General features: G+C 55.1%; 1 protein-coding gene across 1 annotated transcript in view; it reads left to right on the forward strand.

Annotated features, from left to right (window-relative positions):
- The window catches only part of SOX13 (SRY-box transcription factor 13), a 47,868-nt gene that overhangs the window by 1,453 nt on the left and 27,130 nt on the right, over nucleotides 1–19,285 (forward strand). The gene's annotated exons all lie outside the window — the stretch shown is intronic.

Below are 19,285 nucleotides of genomic sequence, written 5' to 3' on the forward strand. Positions count from 1 at the left end.
CACACACACACACACACACACACACACACACACACACACACACACACGTGCGCGCCGGCGGCTGTGACACACGCACACACTAGCGGGCGCGCCCACACACACGTGTGTGTGTGTACGCGCGTGTGCGCGCGCGCCGGCTGCTGCGAGTCCCCGGACGCGCAGGAATCGCCCGCGGGATTTTCCCAGCCGCCCGCCTGGCCTTTCAGGCTGGAGGAGCTCCATGACTTCTGGGGCTGGGGAGGGCGATAGACGTGGGGGCTGTCGGAGAGTCCCGGGCGGGGCCGCGAGCCGGGCCTGGGCGGGAAGTGAATTTTGAACTTCAGCCCTGGACCTTTCCGGGAGGACCCCGAGCGCACGAGCGGCGGCTCCCGCCCCGGGAGGGCCGACGGCAGCTGCAAGGACTCCAGCGGCGCTCTTGGCTGCCACCTCCGTGACAGGGGCTAGGAGGAAGCCGAGGAGTTTTCCTGGGAAGTTCGCTGTGACTCTGTGGGAATTTCCGGGCAGGGCGCCTCCGCGCTGGCGAAGGGGCCTGGCCAAAGCCAGGGGAGATGCTGCGGTTCTGGGCGGAGTTTCGAGATCCGGGTTTCCAGAGTGCTCCCTTAGGAAGTGGTGCTCCAGATGCTGGGTTGAGCACACTTTGGTTTGAATTCCTCTCCTACGGGCAGCATGAGCTCAGGCGAGTCCTTTAACTTTTACAGAATTTCCCCTCTGCAGAATGGGCAGAATTATGCACACATCTTTGAAACTGGCCTCTAACAATCAACTAAGCGGTATTGGTTTGGAAGGCATGAACTCCAAAAGGATAGCCCACCCCCCTCCACGGGGCCACATATAGCTCAGTGGTTGAGTCAGGGGCTCTGGAGTTAGATGCTAGATCTTAGATCCTGCCACTGGCGACTTGATCTTGAGCAATTTAATCTTCCTGCTCTGTGCCTCAGTTTGTTCGTCTGAATCTCCTAGAACAGTACCTGGCAAGTAGTAAGTGCTGGAGAAATGTTAGCTATTGTTGCCATTAATACTTAACTGACCTTGTAAAGAAACCAGAAGGGCGTTTTGAGATTGTGCTCATGTAATCAATTATAACAGCTGTCCACTTCTGGAAGGGAAGAAGCCTCCCACTTCTTTACTTATCTGATTCTTCCTAGTCCTTGTCTAGTTTGGTCTTAAGTCTATTATCATCTCCCCTCATGCCCCCCCCCCCCCCAATTATTTCACAGTGTTTGTGAAAAGCAGTTTATTCCCTCCTTTTCCTCATTCTTAAAAATTAATCTTGGCCCACCTGCAGTCTTCTCTCCATGGAAATCAGGCCCCAGGAAGGAAGCGGCTCCACAAGGGTGTCCCCTGAGTATCCTGGCTTTGGCTGCTGGCACAGGATTGGATGTGCATTTGTGTCTCTGGAGCTGGGTGAATTTCTGGAGAGAGGAGCCCAGGTGTCTGGGGCCCCAGGGAGGGGTGGGGGAGGGGCGGGGTGGGAGGGGTAGTCAGGTGGGATTGGGCTAGGCTGTTCCTGGGGGAGCTCTGCTCCCCGGGGCAGCGTCTGGGTCACCTGCTGCTGGGGCTCACTTGGGAACCTGGAATATCCCAGCTGCCTGGGGGGATCGGAGGCGAAGTTTCATCTTCAACTTTGCACTTGCAGTTAGAGTATTTTCTAGCACTTTGGGTTGGTCACAGGCTCCTTGTCTGATTCTGGACTCTGCGAATGCACAGCACCAGTAAGGGATGAGCTGGGTGACGGGAGGGAAGGGCGGGTGGATGCCACCTCGGACAATGGGCTCCTCTTTACTTTCTCTGATACCCTAGCCCCCACCCCGGGCATGGGGGGTGGTGGCCAGGTCGGTGCTTGGAGAGCCTGCTGGTGGGCTGGTTTTCAGTGATGAGAGTCAGTACCTCAGTAGCCCCCATTCATTCCTTCAACAGAAATTTGTTGAAAACCTGTGATGTGCCAGGTCCTGTGCTAGGCAGCGTGGCTTTAGGGGTGAACAAGACAGGTAGTGTGCCTGTCCTCACGGAGTCTTCTTTCTGGTGGGAGGAAGCAGGCAATAAATAACTTGAAATAAGTAACCAAGACAACATTAGACCCTATGTGGCTTGGAAGAAATACAACAGGGTCATGTGCTAGAGTACGTCTGCCTGCGAGGAGAAAGGCAAGGGTGGCCCAGGATTGGAAGCCAGTGAAAGCCGCCCTGGGGGGAGGCTGGCTCAGCGGAGCCCTGAGGGATAAGGAGCCAGCGGGCTCAAAGACCTGAAGGAAGGATTCCAGGCTGAGGGAACAGCAAATGAAAAATCCCTGAGGCCAGATCAGGTTTTGCAACAGCAATGTGGCTGGAGGAGGAGAACTCAGAGGAAGAAAAGATCCTGGTCACAGAGGCGCCCGGATTTTATGGCCAGGGCGATGGGAAGACATTGGAGAGTTTTAAGTCGGGGAGTGAAACGATCTGATTTATGATTTTAACAGCTTATTGAGTATAACAAGACACAGGTAATCAGAGTTGCCCCAGGGGAGGGAAGTGAGGGCCGAGGGGTGGGATGAGATGGAGGAAAGATGGTGATTTGGCTCTCGATCCTTTTGTCCTCTCGGAGTGTAGGACACCGATCAACTATACCATACAAACCAAACCCCAAGAAGCATAGGTAAAAAAGAGTAGCTGATAATTTGGAAAATGTATATCATCAAAAGTGTAAGAAAACCTATATAAAGCTCTGTAGAACAAAACTACTTCTGCACAGATAATTGTACGTATACACATGCACATCCTGCACACATACATAAAAAGATTCAAAGGCTGCCTCGAGATGTTTACAGAGCTAATTCCAGATGCGGAACAATGGGTGATTTTTATTTCCGTCATCTTCTGTTGATTCTTCCAATCTTCTACAATGGCCATGAATTACTCTTGTAAGTGGGAAAAAATGTAAAAGAGAGAGGTCGCTCCGGCTGCTAATAGAGGATAGTTTGGAGGGGAGCCGGAATGGAAGAGGCTAACTAGGAGGCTGGATCGGAATCGAGGTGTGTGTGGGGGGGGCGGGGGGGGGGAGTGAGGAAGGGTGGGCCAAGGGGAGATGGGTCTGGGGGTGGAGACAGCAGGTCTCACTAACTATTCTTTGCTCTTGCCCAGAGAGGGCATTCTATCCCCCAGCTCAGATGTCGTGATCAGGAGTGTTGGGGTCAGTGGCGGTGAAGGGCGATTTCTTTTTTTTTTTTTTTTTAATTTTTTTTTCAACGTTTATTTATTTTTGGGACAGTGAGAGACAGAGCATGAACGGGCGAGGGGCAGAGAGAGAGGGAGACACAGAATCAGAATCAGGCTCCAGGCTCTGAGCCATCAGCCCAGAGCCCGACGCGGGGCTCGAACTCATGGACCGCGAGATCGTGACCTGGCTGAAGTCGGCCGCTTAACCGACTGCGCCACCCAGGCGCCCCAATGAAGGGCGATTTCCAATGCTGCCTTGGCTGGAGAAGCGTCTCACATTCCAGCCTCATCCTTACCCCGTCGTTCCTTAGTGGGGAGAGCCCCGTGCTGAACATGCTGCTCCTCTCATCATGGGCAGATTTAGGGCCACGTGATGTGCCCGGGAAAGATTTAGAGCTGGGAGCGATGTTCATCACCGCACGCCTCTGAGCCTCTGTTCTCCCATCTGTGAACTGGGACAATAACAGCAACAGTGCTTACCTCTGACAGCTCGGGAGGCTCACCTCTGGTTAAGCCTTCGGTGGCACTGCATGAATGGCATGGACCTGGGGTGTGCTGTTGCCCGACACATGTTTGCTTGAGAGGCCTGTTCCTCCAGAGGATCTAACATTCCTGCCCTTGAGGAGCTGACATTCTACACGGGTCTACTCCTCTCTGGGGGTGCTTCGAGACTGGCCTTTATTGGGCAGCTCCCTGTAGGTTGCCAGGAAGCCTCTGGGAAAGAGTGGAATTCAAATGCCACCATGCCTGCGCGCCCCTCCCCCCAGCCACATTCAGAGGTAAAGGGGAGCCTTTGAAAAGGGCTCTGTGCTGGGAAGGCCCAGCCAGGCCCACAGTAAGTCGTGCTTTGAATGGGAATTATTTTTGTGCTCAGTGTTTGCTTAAGAGGCCTCGCTCCTGTCCAAACTCGCTGAAGTCCTCACCCTTTGCTAGTCCCGTTTCTGGAACCTGGCTATGTCAGCCAGGAAGGCTGTCACAAGGCCCGTGGAAGATTGCTTTCACCTTTCCTGTCATCTCCCGGTCTCCCTGCTCCCAAGCAGGAAGGCATGCCCTGGATGGGGTCTTTGCTTGGGGTCACCTCCATTTTGGCTGCCTCTTCCTTGGAGTCCCCCTTCCAGCTCCTTGGGAAGCCTCGATTAGGAGATTTGTTACAGGCCAGTTCAGCAAGGCTGCCTCCGACCTCTGCTTGCTTCTCTGGTCGGGTGACTCTGTTTCTTTGCAAAATTCAAATACTCTTTCTGAGCAGCAGTGACATCGTGGTTTCTTCCTGAGCGTGGGTGCAGTGGAGTAGGGTGTCCATTTGGGCCCGAGTGCCTGTTCTATCTCTTGGACCTAGCCAGAGACCCCTGAGGTCATTCCTGCCCAAGCCTGAGGGTGGTGAAGGCCCTTGGGGCTCCCCTAGGAAAAGGTTATTGTCTCCCCTGTGTGGCCCACAGCATAGAACCTCGAGGTTACCACCTGCTACTTCAGACATGTTCTTAGCTCTCCTGCCCCTCTTTTATTTAAGAGGACCCTCTGCTCCTGGGACCTGCCTCATTTAGGAGGAGCCAGGGGCCCTGTGGCCCCTGCCTCCCTTCCCCTCTGACACGCTAGGTGCTGTGGCGGGGGGGGTGGCGGGGGGGGGATCTAGAAGGACCCAGACATGGAGCACTGACAGTGGTCAGACCTCCAAGAGGCCGTGTGGTGAGATGGAAGTGTCTGGGGTTCCCCTACCTCACCTCCTCCCAAGGTCATCCGCAGGCAAATCCAAGACCTGGGCATGGCCCGGGATGTGCCGCGTGTGTGGCTCAGCATCCCAGCACTAAGTGTGCGCGTGGGAGTGAGCCAGTAGAGCAAGCAGCCGGGGCTGAGAGATGTGCCCAAAGGTTGCCGTGTCCAGTCAGGAGTGTGTTTTCGGGGGGAGAGGTGTGTATGGGCTGGTAGAGGAAGAGGTGCGGACAGTGTCTCCGGCTTCCACGTTTTTTCCTAAATAGCATCCTCTACCCAGGCCCTTTCGGTCTCTGTGGGAAGCCTGACACACCCTGTCAAACCTGCGTTCAGTCCCCTGGACACACACACACAGTCTTCGGACTCCCCTCCCCGCCCCCCCCCAGTACTCTAACATTTAAGCATCCCAGAGGATTGTGGCCAGGCTGGGAGTGGGGAGAGGTTTAGTGTTCCCCCCACATTGTCCCCTGTATCTTCTGGGGACATGTCGAAGGTAGGGTTTCAGTGTTTTGGTTTGAGGAGAGAACAAGAAGGGGCCCGCAGACCAGGCAGGAACTCTGACCCCCCCCCCGTCTGCTCCCTGCCAGGCCTGGAGCTCCCTGAGCTCCCTGGGGGATCCGCCCCAGAGGAGGCCAGACTGTTCTTCTCCCCTCGGCCTTACCTCCCCCAGTCACCGCCCCCTGCTTGAATCAGAATGGAATGTGCAGCCTGTGGAACAGGATGGGGTGAAAACTAGTTCCCAGAGGGCCTTGGTCCAGGCCTTCTCCCATCCCCCCTCCAAGGGAGCGGGGAACCTTGGGGCTGGGTCCTGCTCCTTGGCACGCTGGAGGCACCCTGCTGCCGATTCGATTCCAGGGAGCTCAGGTCCCGCCATTTGAAGGATCCCCCCAGGGTGGGGAGAGGGCAGGTTGTCCATTCAGAGGGCAGGGGGCTAGCGGGCCAAGGGGGACCCATCCCAGCTCTAGGAGCTAGACCTCTACTCTTTGCTGACTTCTTTTTTTTTTAATTATGGCTCATATTTTTATTCTTATTTCTGTGTTTCTGTAGTTTCCGAAAGTAGTCCCACAACGTGCGTTACCTTTGTAATCAGAGTGAGAAGGATTTAAAATATATCCAGAACCTGCCACGCGCTGTAACAGAAAAGTAGTCAGTGTTTCTTTTCTGGAAGACACACGGGTTCCTGGCGGGAGGGGTGATAGTGGGAAGTGGGAAGCAGCCTGAAGCCTGGACCGGTGGTACCCTTTCAGGATGACAGGCGAGTGGGCCCATGCACCCCGGCCCATGCCCTCCTGTTGGCCCTGGCACCTGGCAGGAGGCAGCAAAGGGAGTAAATCTTGCCTTAAGCTGCCCTCACACTGACTCAAAAGAGTTAACTCTTGCCTGGCCCGCACAGGCTGAGCCAGGCAGGCCCTGTGCCCTCCTCAGAGGGGAGAAAGAGGGGAGTTTTCTGACTGCGGGGTGTGAAGTTCTAGAAACCGCCCCCAGCCCTATTGAAGGAACTGAAGTCATTCCTTTATCCTGGTGAGGCTTCGATGCCAGGCCTGTCCCCGGAGGGGTGGGTGCGGTGGGGAAGGAAGGGAGAATAAAAGGTTAGTGGGGAGGGGCTGGAAGGAGGCCTGGGTGCAGGTATGACTGGGTTCTCAGAGGCAGGTGGGGCGAGGGGAGTGGAGAATGAATAGGGAGCTGTTGAAAACAGAGGGAGTGGCCCCTCCAGCCCATGCTGCTTCTCTGGCTGACCTGGCTCCCCCTTTTCCTGGCTGGTTGGCCAGGGCACGCGAGCGTGTGCGTGTATGCGTGCGTGCGTAGGCAACCCGGGTAGGGGTGCTGCATTCTAGACCCTGGATAGCCCCTCTGGCCTCTGGGAGACCAGGAAGTGCCTCTGAGAGCCCCAGGGAGACCAGCCTCAAGAAGGAAAGGAGAGAATGGACTGTGAGGCCAAGGAGAGCCAGAGGGAGGCCCTCCTCTTGTCCCTCCTCTGTGACCTTCAGTATTCTCCAGGGCCTCAGGTTCCTGACAAACCCCAAAAGGATTGGGGTTTCAGTCCCATTCTTCCTGGGGAGGGGCAGGGCAGCGGGTAGTGACCCTCCTTCCCTGCTTTCCTCTCTGTAAATTCTGTTGCCTCCTGCTATGTCCTTGTGAGCCTGGAACCGCAGCCATACCCTCTCCCCGGGAGTGGAGGGTGTCTGGGAGTCTGGCCAGGATGAGGGGCTGGAGAAAGAGCAGAGTATGGAGGCAAAGAGTTAGTGGTGGGATCATGGGGACCCCTAGCTGGAGCTGGTGGGGCAGAGAGGGGGAGGCCTCTCTTAGTTGGGGTGAAGGTGCCCTAGCCAGGAAACAGGTCAAAGAACAGAGGAAGGGGATCTGTGTCACATCTTGCCCGGAAAAGAGGTGTGGGTAGCAGGAGAACTTTCTCTTTGGTATCTGAGGACGTCAGGGGATGAGCTTGACTGCCGTGTAAGTTGTGATAAGTGTACAAGTCTGGGTGAATGGGGCTCTGAGGTACATGATGGCCTTACTGGAACTGGGCAGAACGTCGGGGACCCGTGGTTTCCAGAATGTAAGTTCACGTCTCTCCTGGCAGCTCTGCCTGGCCTCAGCTCCATCCTCCTCATCATGACACCCCAAGTTTGGAGGTGATTTGCCTCTTTGGTACCCCTTTCTGGGCACTGATTGACTTGGAGTTTGGGGAACCAGAATTGAGGGGAGGGTCAGTTGTGAGCGGGGGTGTGCGTGGGGGGGGCGGTTTAGTGAGGGTCTGTGTAGCTACCACCCTCCTCGCAGAGCCCGAGTCCTGTTGGGACCGTTGGCCGTAGAAGCCAGGTGGCCATAGCATCGAGGCACCTCTGATTCCCGAGTCAAGGCTGGATGGATGTGGGAGCCCCAGGAGGGAAGGGGCAGGGAAGACTGAAGAGGGGGGCGCATACGAGGAGGAGAGGGGAGTTCCTGTCTGGCCCGACAGCAACCTCTACTGGACCCTTTTGCTGGCCTCCGACCCCTAGGATCTTCCTTGAGTCCTTGCCCTCCTGTGTCCCTGTCTCATGCTCAAAACTCACCAACCCCTGTCCTTCAATATCTTGTTCTTTGATCTCTGAGGAGATAACTGGCTAAGCGGATTTACCAATCTAAGTTCATGGGCTGGTGGGTAATTCTCGAAGCCTTTTAACCCGCCACAGGGCCTTATTAATCCAGGAGGTGACTGTCAGAGAGGGAACTTGGGGTGGAGGTGTAGTGGATGTTCGGGTCTGTGGGGGCCTGCTCCGTTCACGCAGCCACTCAGCGGGTCCGCGGGGAGTGCCTGCCTCACGGCTGTGCCCTACTACGCTGGGGCTAGGAGACCAGCACGGCCCTGTTCTACTTAGTGAGGAAGGGAAAGAGAAGGAAGTCATTGTCAGATACTGACTGACAAAGCGGGGGTCGGGAGGTGCAGGGCGGAGTGCTACAGGGGCACCCAGGAGGGCACTGCCGTCAGAGTTGGGCAATCAGGGAAGGCTCCCTGTAAGAGGAAACCTAGAGACCTGGAGGGTGAGGAGGAGATCGCTTGGCAAGAACAACTCAGAGAGAAGAGAAGGTTGTAAGGACAGATCCCTTCTGGTCAACCAGGGGCCCTACCTGGCGCCCCAAGGGCATGGCAGCTGGTCCTGTCCCTTACCAGGGCCCGAGGGGGCATCAGGACTTTGGAGGGAGGAGGAGTGCTAGGCATTTGAAGACAGGGTGGCTAGAGGCTCCTGGAGCCCAGAGGCCTTGTTCTGCTCCGAGTTGTGTGTGTGTGGGGGGGCCCCGCGTTGGGGGGGGGGGGGGAGGCTGCCCGTGGTGTGACGCTGCGGGTTTAGGCGGGACTCGGGTGTGTGGCCCAGGCGGCCGGGGACTGGAAGCCAAACTCTCTCCCAGGCCGCTGGGGCGGGAGAGGATTGCTGGGACCAACTGCAAATTAGCCAGGCTGGCGTTAAATGCCTTCGCCGCTTCTCTTCTCTCCCGTCCCTCCCTGCCCTCCTGAAAATCAACAACTGTGTCAACAGCAGGGTGATTGTGCTTGGCCCGCAGCCCCCGGGGCTGCCAGGACCAGGCAGGTGCTGGCAGGGGCTGCCGGAGCCCCACGCTGGGAGCAGGCTGGGCCTGGCTGCCAGGGCTGTAGGATAAACAAGGCCGCACACAGCCCGGCCAGGAGGGAGGGAGGCCACAGGCAGGCAGGAGGGAGAACAGGTGTCTCAGGAGCTCTGCAGACACAAAGGGCCTCTTGTCTCCTCCTCCCTAGCCCCGGGGAGCAGCCCCCCTCCTCGGCTCTCAGGCCCAGCCAGAGACCAGTGGTCAGGTCAGCCAGGGGGTGCTGGCAGCGAGGAAAGGGCAGGCGCTGACCTCCACACTGCCCCTGCAACTTGCTTGTTTTTTCTTGCCGGAGGCAGAGGTAAAACCAGTCCGGACGCGGCGCCAGCCCCATGGGCAGGAGACTTGCCTCTGAACAGATCCGCTGGCCATGAGGCCTCTGTGGGTCTCAGTTTCCCACCGGAAAGACAGCAGGACCCCTCACCCCTGCTGGGACACTCAAGGAAGAAATGGATGGGAGATAGGAAAAGCACCTGGAGGTTTGGGGAAGAAAGCCGCGCTGGATGTCAGAAGGTGGGACCAGAAGTAGGGATATCCGGGGCCGAGGAATTTCAGGTGGTATTTGGAGCCGGAGGTAGCCGGGGTGAGGCAATACCTTCCTCCTTCTCTACCCTTTTATGCCACAAGCCTTTACTGAACACCTAGCATGTGCCAGGCACTGCATTGGGGATGGGGAGGCAAGACAGTACCAGCCTGGGCAGGCAGACTCTGGAGCCAGACTGCCTGTGTGGTCTTGGGTAAGTAGCTTAACCTGTCTGTCTGAGTCTCAGTTTCCCCATCTGTAACGTGGGAGTGATAATAGGGGCTGCTGTGACTGTTACATGTGAAGAGGTGCTCGGTGTGGTATCTTGAATAGTAAGGGTTGTATTAGAGAAGGCTATTACTGTCCCTGTCCCCGGGGCTCGGAGCTAGCCGGAACCTGAATACATAATTGCAGTCCAGTCAAGGAGTAGAGACCAGGGATCTCCAAAGACTCTGGGATGCCCTGGAGGCGCCATCAACTTTTCTAGGGTTATTAGGGAATGATTTTTTGTTTTTTAATGTTTATTTATTATTTTTGAGAGAGAGACAGAGTGCGAGTGGAGGAGGGGCAGAGAGAGAGGGAGACACAGAATCCGAAGCAGGTTCCAGGCTCTGAGCTGTCAGCACAGCCCCGACGGGGAGCTTGAACTCACGAACTGTGAGATCATGACCTTAGCTGAAGTCGGATGGTTAACTGATTGAGCCACTCAGGCGCCCCGGGAATGACTTTTAATTTTTTAAATTTTTTTAACTTACATCCAAATTACTTAGCATATAGTGTAACAATGATTTCAGGAGTAGATTCCTCAGTGCTCCTGACCCATTTAGCCCATCGCCCCTCCCACAACCCCCTCCAGCAACCCTCAGTTTGTTCTCCATATTTAAGAGTCTCTTATGTTTTGTCCCCCTCCCTGTTTTTATATCATTTTTGCGTCCCTTGCCTTATGTTCATCTGTTTTGTCTCTTAAAGTCCTCCTATGAATGAAGTCATACGATGTTTGTCTTTCTCTGACTGACTAATTTCACTTAGCCTGATACCCTCCAGTTCCATCCACGTCGTTGCAAATGGCAAGGTTTCATCCTTTTTGATTGCCTTTTTGATTGCCTTTTTGATTGCCGCTGCATATCTATACCACATCTTCTTTATCCGTTCATCCACCGACGAACATTTGGGCTCTTTCCATACTTTGGCTATTGTGGATAGTGCTGCTATAAACATGGGGTGCATGTGTCCCTTTGAAACAGCACACCTGTATCCCTTGGATAAATAACCCAGGAATGGTTTTTAGAGAAAGGGCTGCATTTGAGCTGGGCTTTGAGTGAGGTGTAGGAGTTTTCTGGTCAAGAATGTACGAAGGGCATTCTAGGCAGGGGCAGAGCCAGAGCCCCGTGGCGTGTGAAAGTACACGTAGCCTGCATTACAGGATGGTGAGGGTGGCCGGGGTGGGTCGGGGGTGGCCTGGGTCAGACTGAAAAAAGGGCCTGCATGGCCGGTGAAGTTCAGGCTCATCCCTAGCTTGCTCCAGGGTTGGGTGCCAATTTTGGTCATCATTTTGTACCTTTCTTCTTCCTCCTCTCCACACCGATACATTATGAATAACTCCGTCTCACTCTGGAATAGTCTTCATTTTAGGAGAAGGATAATTCAATGAAAACACCCTCGAGCTGTATGGTCAGAAACTTCTGGATTTGCAGCTTTTGGATTTTGAGTCTCAATATTGGGCATTTTGCCTAATTTCTTTTTCTTTTTTTTTGTTTTTTTTTAACATTTATTCATTTTTGAGAGACAGAGGCAGAGCGTGAGTGGTCTGAGGGGCAGAGAGAGGGAGGCACAGAATCCAAAGCAGGCTCCAGGCTCTGAGCTGTTAACATAGAACCAGATGTGGGGCTCGAACCCACGAACTGCGAGATCGTGACCTGAGCTGAAGTCAGACACTTAACTGACTGAGCCACCCAGGTGCCCCTTGCCTAGTTTCTTTGAGCTGCGTTTTTCTTATCCATATAATGGGGCCATGGTGTCTCCCCTGTGGCAACTTATTGTGAGGATTCTAGAAAAAGGTGTGCCATGGGCTGATGCACAGCAATTGCACAGTAGAGGGAACTTTCGGGATTATTCTCTGTCTTGTCCATGTCATAAGCCTTTTTGGAACTTGGTTTCTGTTATCTGTCTCATGGAAATGGTGGTCTGTCTTCTTCCCATCATTGTCAAGTTGGAAATGGCCAGGCTGCCCCTTTCCTGGGCAGGTCAGTCAGGCCAGGAGGCCCAGGATCCGAAGGACCAGCGGTGGCCTTCCTGGGGCACCGTCTAGACCTGCCAGACTGAAGGGGGGACTGGCTGACCCCAGAATTGTAGCCGGTGTGCCCAGCCCAGCTGTCGCTCCCTGCGCATCAGGCACTGGGGCCCTTGTCCTGTCTTTCTTTCCTACGGGAAACCCCTGGGGTGAAACCCTCCAGGAGCCGCTAACATCTTCCTCGGACTGCTGTGCTGGTGTTTGAGGGTCAGTGGGCAGCTGGGGCCGAGGCCCTGGTCCAGCCTCCGTGCCCTCAGGCTTGTCCCTTCATCTCTTGGGGCCTCACTTTCCCCATCTGCAATTTGGCAAGGATGGTTTTGACCCCTCCTAGGAGAAGACGAGAATGCTGTGATGCTGTGACCGTAGAGTCAGATGAGGGCAATGACGATGTGGAGTCAGACACTTTGTCACAGTCCGGCATCTGCCGTCTCCACCGTGTGCCTCTTTCCGGGCGGCTTGTCTTCGGGTGCCTGAGAAACCCTGTGAGTCGGGGAGGGCAGAGGGTATCTGACCCCTCATTTTGTGGATGAGGACTCTGAGATTCAGAGACGGAGACGCCTCCGAGTGGCGGGGCTTCCTAGTCCCATGCCGGCAGGGACAAGGCTGGTCTGTGTGGCATGTCTGACCCCGTGCAGACCAAGAGGAAACCCACTCTGGGATCTGGCCGCAGAACCCTCTGGCCTCCTGCCACTGGTTTTGAGCAATTGGTGATGGGAAGGGTTGAGGCGTTGACAACTGGAGCCCAAGGGGTCTCCTGACAGTCCCATGGAGCCCATCCCGAGACTAGATCGGGAAGGATGTTCACCTTGGCTGAGGCCGCCCTTCTCCCCCTTCCCTCCCTCACCTGCCAGCTTGACTGTGCCCGGTGTGGGCACAGCCCCGTTGTCTCTAAATCCTCTGCACGCCTGTTTTCTCAGGTGGTTGCAAGGTGAGGGGAGGCTAAAGAGAGAAGCCGGGCTGAGGGGCAAAGCTCTAGAATGTCCCGGTGAGGTGGTCAGGTAGCTTTCTAGGTGGCTTGCAGACTGCCTGAGTAAGAGCAGGGCAGAGAGAGCAACAGTGACAAGTGGGTTTGTCCAAGGGCCACGTACATATTTACATGCAATTTGCACACAACCTGTACCCTGAACACAATTTTTATAATCTATCCCTGGGAACATTCAGATTTGTCTTTTACTATTGTTCTTTCCAAAGATGGTGGCTTCTGGCTTTGACTCCTCTCTTTGCCTCCCCACTCCTGTCCCATTTCCCCCCAGGTGGCTCTTGCACAGGGTAGGTGACGGGGAACAGAGTCCGGCTATGGGTGTGAGCCCAAGAGGGCTGGGCCAGCCGCAGCACCACTGTTCTTTAGCACCACCCACGCCCCCACTGCTCCCTGGCGGCCACCTGTCATCTGTGAATGGGGATTGGGGCACCCCCGGCAGCCACCTCTCCTCTGTGAATGGGGATTGGGGTAACATCCTACCTGGTGCACAGTGCTTGGCACTTAGCAGATGCTCAGCGAATCTAAGGATAAAGTGAAGTTAGAGATGCGGGGACACAAGGAAACAAAGACATTCACAGAAGAGCCTCCTCTGGGCCTGGCTTTTGTGCCTGTGAGGGGCAAGGCTGGGGGGGGGGGGGGGCGGGGTGGGGAGACTGATCCCTTGGGAGTCCTGGGGAGGGGAGGAGTTGATTTCCCACTCTGTGGCCAAAGGAGGCATTTCTTTCTCTTCTTGGCCTTGCAGGAAGCAGTGTTGAGGATGAGAGGAGCAGAAAGGAAGGGCCAAGCCTTCTATTATTTTGTTTTTCAGATTGAGAATCTGTTATTAGCAACTTAAGACGCCCAGGTCTCTAGCCAAGCACATTCTGTTCTCCAGTCTTCTTGGGGAAGACTCTTAGGGGCCACGGCGGGGGCTAAACAGGAAAGGGGAGCAGGTCAGCAATTTATGATGGACTGTGTGGTGTCCTGGCCTGTGCTAGGGAATGACTTCAGCATGGGGCCAACTGGAGCCCAGCCCCGTGTGGGGAAAAGCCCTTCTGGATGGCACGGCATCCCCATGTGATCCCTAATGGCTCTTGTACCTGGGGTGAGTGGGCTTCCCTCCCTCGTGCATGCTCACCGGGCCTTGGGCTCCAGATTTCTCCCTGTGAAGTGGGGTCAGGGCTGTGATGCTCGGAACAGAGCCACCGTAGAGTTTCTCAAGAGAGCAGATCTGGGAAGACACCTACAAGGGAAGAAGAGTGTGTGAGCAGATCCCGGAAGAGGGCGAGCGGGCAAAATGGCCGCCCCTGTGGAAAGAGTGGCGCACAAGCACAACAACCCCCTTTCTGCAAAAGTGCTGAGCGGATGGAATTGAGCTTGGTGACCACGAGATCGGGCCACAGATAGAGCTCTGTGGGTGCCTGGGCTTTGTGGTGCAGGTTGTTGTGGGGGGTCCTGGAAGATGATGCAGAGGGCAGGAACAGTGCCCGTGGCGCCTTCTCCCCCGGGCTGGCCTCCACGACCCCCTGGACTCATCACCGGTCCCTATTCCTGGAAGCAAGTCCCCTTCCTGTGTCCACTCACGTAAGTCGACTTCATTGACTTCTCCTCAGTCTCCTCCCAACTGGCTTTGACGAGAAATAGCCGCATTGGCCGTTCTTCAAAGGGTCAGCGTCCTCCAGGCGTCCCTGGTGCCAAAGGGCAGAGAACCCTGCAGTGGCGGGGAGCTTCTTAGAGTCAGGGACAGTGGTGCCGGATGCCCTCACCTCTGCCTCATGGCCGGGAGGAGCCCAGGCCGCTTTGGGGAGCAAACCACTCAAGTGAGTTACCTGCATCCCAACCGGGTGCTTGGTTGGTGCCCTTGGGTGGTTGGATCAAGGGCAGATTTGCTGGAAGGATCGAAGCTTCTGTGGAACTGTGGAAAGAGCCGGGGCTGAGAATGTGTGCATGGGGGGTGTTGGGGGAAAGGGGTGTTGGGCGGTGAGAGAACGGGCCTGGTTTCTAGCTGTGAGATTTGGACTATTATTTTCCTCACACAGCTGACGGCCACTCAGTCCCCAGATGGGTTACTTGTCCTGTGTTCTCTGAGTTGACATCCTCTTCCTCAGCTAGCTCAAGGCTCTTTCCAGGGGTTCATGAAAGGATGAATTACAGGATCCGATTTCTTGTAGTTACGTTCAGTAAGTATGTATAGAGCTCGTACTCTGGGTCCACTACCGGGCTTGGGGTTCATTAGCCACCCCTGGGTCCTGCTAAGATGACTGTTAGTGGAGCACTTCTGTGCCAGAAGCTTTAGGGAGCAATGGTGGCTGAGCTACCAGCCCTGAGCCTTGCACAGTAGAAGAAAGGGGCATTAGCTTAGATTGCAGTTAGGAAAAGACCACCAAGGTCAGAGCAGGTCAATGGGGAACCAGAGAATGTTTTCAGAGAACTTTTAGAATGGCTAGCTCATTCATTCAGACTGAAACTTCTCTCATTGTTCTATGAAAAATTCCAACAGAACCCTGTTCTTTTCCTTTCCATTCAAAGACATTTTTGCTGCCTCACATCATGCTGAACCATCTGGTAATCGAGACAACTTTCGCTTCCCTGCCAGGGCTAGTGGGCTCCCAGGGTGTGGGGCTGGCAGTCCCGGAGGAGTGAGGGGGGAGGGATATATTGCACTTCCCTGTCTGCCCGGACCCATGCCGCCCTCGGCTTTGGTCCTGCCAGGGCCCAAGTAAGTACGGATGGCCAACTTTCCTGGGAAAGCCAGCAGGTGCCATTTCTTGACAAATGGGCAAATTTACGTTGTACAGGATTGAGAATTATTAATCTCTAGATGCCTTTTTTTTTTAAGTGTTTATTTATTTATATTTATTTAGAGAGTGGGGGAGGGACAGAGAGAGAGGGAGAGAGAGAATTCCAAGCAGGCTCCTCGCTGTCAGCCCTGAGCCTGACAGGGGGCTCCATGCCACAAACCGTGAGATCTTGACCTGAGCCACAGTCGAGTCGGCCGCTTAACCGACTGAGCCACCCAGGCGCCCCCGGGTGTGATGTATTTTTGAACAAGTATGATACTTGGGGAATGGGTGAGTGTTACCAAGCCCTCGTGATGTGAGGGAATCAGGTGAGGTGGGGGCGGGGAGGAGACCAGACTGTGCCCACAGGGAGGCTGACATCTGTCCGGGGAGGTGAGGCAGAACCCTAGGCAACAGAGCTACGCCACAGGAGCAATGCGGTTCAGCCGAGTTGGCCGGGGGGCCAGGACTGATGGAGCCCTTTTCCACCTCCACAGCCTTCGGTTGGAAGGCTGGGTGCACGGGGGAGTCAGAAAGACCCAGGTTTGAGGGCCGGCTCTGCTGCTTCAGAGCTGTGTGATTTCCGGTAAAATACTAGAATGTTCTTAGAGCCTGGTTTTCTCACCTACAAAGTGGGAAGAGAATAAAATACCTACTTCACAAGGTGAAAAGGATTTCATGAAGTGATGTACATATTACAGGGCCAGTTTGGAGAAGGTTCTGGTGAGTGGAAGCTGCTACTCATATGGTAGCCACTGAGGCGGTGCTTGTTGGGGCTTGCGCTGCGGTGGGAGAGGTGCGGCTTTCCCGGCCTGCCTGGATGTGCCGACAGCCCTCCCTCGGGTCTCCCTTGGGTCTTGGCCTCTGGGATCTGGGAAAGGGAGAGGAGCACCTCTCCAGAGGGGGGGGGGGGGGGGGGGGGGGGGGGGAGATGGGGTGTTAGCTCTGACACCTCCCTCAGCCTTCCAGAGTTTTCCTTCTTCACATGCCACAGGCAGAGGCGCTCGCCGCAAAGCCCTCAACTGTAAAATGCTGCCGTGTTGGAAGGATTGCTTGTGTGTTAGAAGGATTCAGTTAAAAGGACTGATTACGTGGAAAGTGTTCAGAGCAGCGTCGGGCGGGCGGGAATCTTATCCAGGTGTTTGCTGCAGTTCGTGTTGCTGCGGTCATTCTGTTACCAGCGTGACCCATTCACTCCAAGAAGCAGGGGTGAGAGTGGCTGCCCCAAGTGTTCCAGAAGCTTGGAGCAGGGGCGGGGCGTGGGCCCCCGTGTGCGGACCCCGCCATGCCGGTGCTGGGGAGCAGCCCAGGAAAGCGAATGAACTTGTTTGTCATGCACTTGTGCAGACGGGGCGTTGCCCGGTGTGACAGAAATGGCCGTCCGGCCCTGAACATCTTTGTCCTTTGCCCAGTGTCGTCCCTTAAACTGGTCACTAAGGGTGGGGGCGGGGGTAGGATAGATTGTTGTAAAAACCTATGAAATTCACATGCAGTTGGGAGTGCTTTGAGGCATGAAACCAGCGCGTTCGCAAAACCCAGCTGCCAGTGAGTTGTAACGATTCATGGTAATAAACAGCCTTTAACCAACCTTTGGACTCCGGGCAGCTCAGGAGCTGTCAGCGAGGACCCGGCAGGAAGTGGAGGCTGCCCCTCGGCACCCAGCCCTCCCAGTGGAGAGGGTTCATCGCCCCTCGGCACCCAGCCCTCCCGGTGGAGAGGGTTCATCAGTCTTGGCTAGCCTGTGGGAAGCAGCCTCTTCTCCAGGTCCCTTGTGCTCTGGTTTTGGACTTGGAGTCAAGCAGATCTGAAATAGGATTCTGCCTCCATCCCTTGGCTTCAGGTGCCTCGTCTGTAAAATGGGTCTTGTTGCTGCTGAAAATATCTGTGAAGTGCTCAGCTTGTTGTGATCACTCAGTAGGTACCGTGGCGATCTTTCTGCCGATTTGGGCGGCAGCCTGAAGGTGGAAACCAGGGGCTTGGTGGCTCTTGTGTTTCCACGGCATCCAAAGACCTTGGAGCCCTTTCCCTCTTAAAATTTTATCTCTGGGAGAAGTAATAATTCACTCCCTGTGCAAATGGAAGATCGGAGACCTTGGAGGTCGGGTGATGCCTCCTGGGCCCCACAGTGAATTAAAGGCATCCAGATCCCTTTCCCTTGTATGGAGCTTTATAAACCATCAAGCATATGAAGTGCTTTGACATTTTTAAAAAATCACTGTGCTGAGGCTCCTAGCAATCTGGTATTTTGACCCCCAATGTACAGATAAGAAAACTGAGGCTGAGAATTAGGGCTTGCTCAGGACGGCATACTGAGTTTGTTTCAGAGCTTGGGGCTCAAACTCAGAACTTCTGCTTCAAATCCAGTGCTGTTTCCAGAGCGCATTCAGAATTCTCACCCGGGCCTGTGTGGACCCCCTCTGCAATTATTTTTCCCTCCATTCAGGTAGTTCTGTTAGGGTGGATAGTCATGCGCTGGCAGGGAGAGGGTTAAATTCTCTAAGCGCCAGAGCTGGTTTTGAGCTAGGCGCCTGCAGTGACCCCAGCGTTGACCCCCACCTCCACCCCTATCTCCCGGGTCAGGGCAGCAGGCTGTGGGGGAAGGGAAACAGAGTGGCTCTAATGGTCCAGTGGGGGCAGAGGGAGGGCTTGGGGAGGCAGGGGCAGGGAGGAGAAGCTCCTCTCCCACCCTCTTTGGACAAAGATGGACAAAGATGCCAGTGGCCTTTTGGTTTCCATAGAAAGTGCTTAAGGGTCCCTTGTGGTAGACCGCCGTCAGCCTGGCCACAGAGCACAGGCAGCTCTTAGAGATACTGGGACCCTGTGATGTGTTCTTGCTTAAGTGGAAACTGGGGCAACCTTTACGAGTAAAGGCACCGCTGATAGAATAGCAAATGAATCTTAGGGCTGGATGGGACTTTGGTCCCAGTCTGCCATTCATCGAGGAGGAAAAGGACAATTCGGGTGGCCCTCGGAAGCCAGCATCTGTGGAATAAGTGGATGAGTCCCTGATCGTTTCCCTTCTCTCCCAGGTCCATCTGTCCCATCCCCCACCCTGTCCCCTGCCTCTGTTAGCTCAGACCCTCTGGTTTAGAGCTTCCATTTGGACCACTGTCGCTATGTACTCTCCTCACAGACCTTGAGAGAGGCCCAGAGCAGTAGGATGCCTGGCCCCGGTGTGCACAGCAAGTTGGGGCAGATCTGTTCTGGAAACTAGGTGTCAGCCCAGTGCTTTCCTTGAAACGGCCACCCTCAGAAGGACATCGGAGAGAAGGAGTTCCAGGAAGGCCAAGGAACCGACTGTAAGGGAACCTAATCTCTTCTTCTCTCCCCCTCTTCCTGCCCCCAGATCCCTTTCCCTCCCTGCTGAGGAATCCCAAATACACCTGTCTCTGCATGGCAGGTGGAAGCCTTTAATTGTTCCTAGAGGCGAGGGAAGCATGGAGGGGACAGCCTTCTAGCTGGTGGGGCAGGTCTGGCACTGTCTGGCTCTGGCCTTTTCTAGACACTTCAATTAGTGATGTTAATTATGGCTTTGTGAGCATGGGGTTCTCCAAAGGTAGCCAGTCTCCAGCCTGCCGCTCTCCCTGACGCCCGTCTGACATTGGTCCCCAGTCTGTGAGGCCGTGTTTATGCTCTTGCCTCTGCCCATCTGCAAGATTAAAGGTGCCATGAAAGTGTAAATAAATTATTAGCAGCTTCATGGTCTCCGTCTTTTTTTTTTTTTTTTTTTTT

This window comes from Herpailurus yagouaroundi, unplaced genomic scaffold (assembly GCF_014898765.1).
Source record: "Herpailurus yagouaroundi ecotype Mexico unplaced genomic scaffold, PumYag 308, whole genome shotgun sequence".
NCBI classification, from domain to species: Eukaryota; Metazoa; Chordata; class Mammalia; order Carnivora; family Felidae; genus Herpailurus; species Herpailurus yagouaroundi.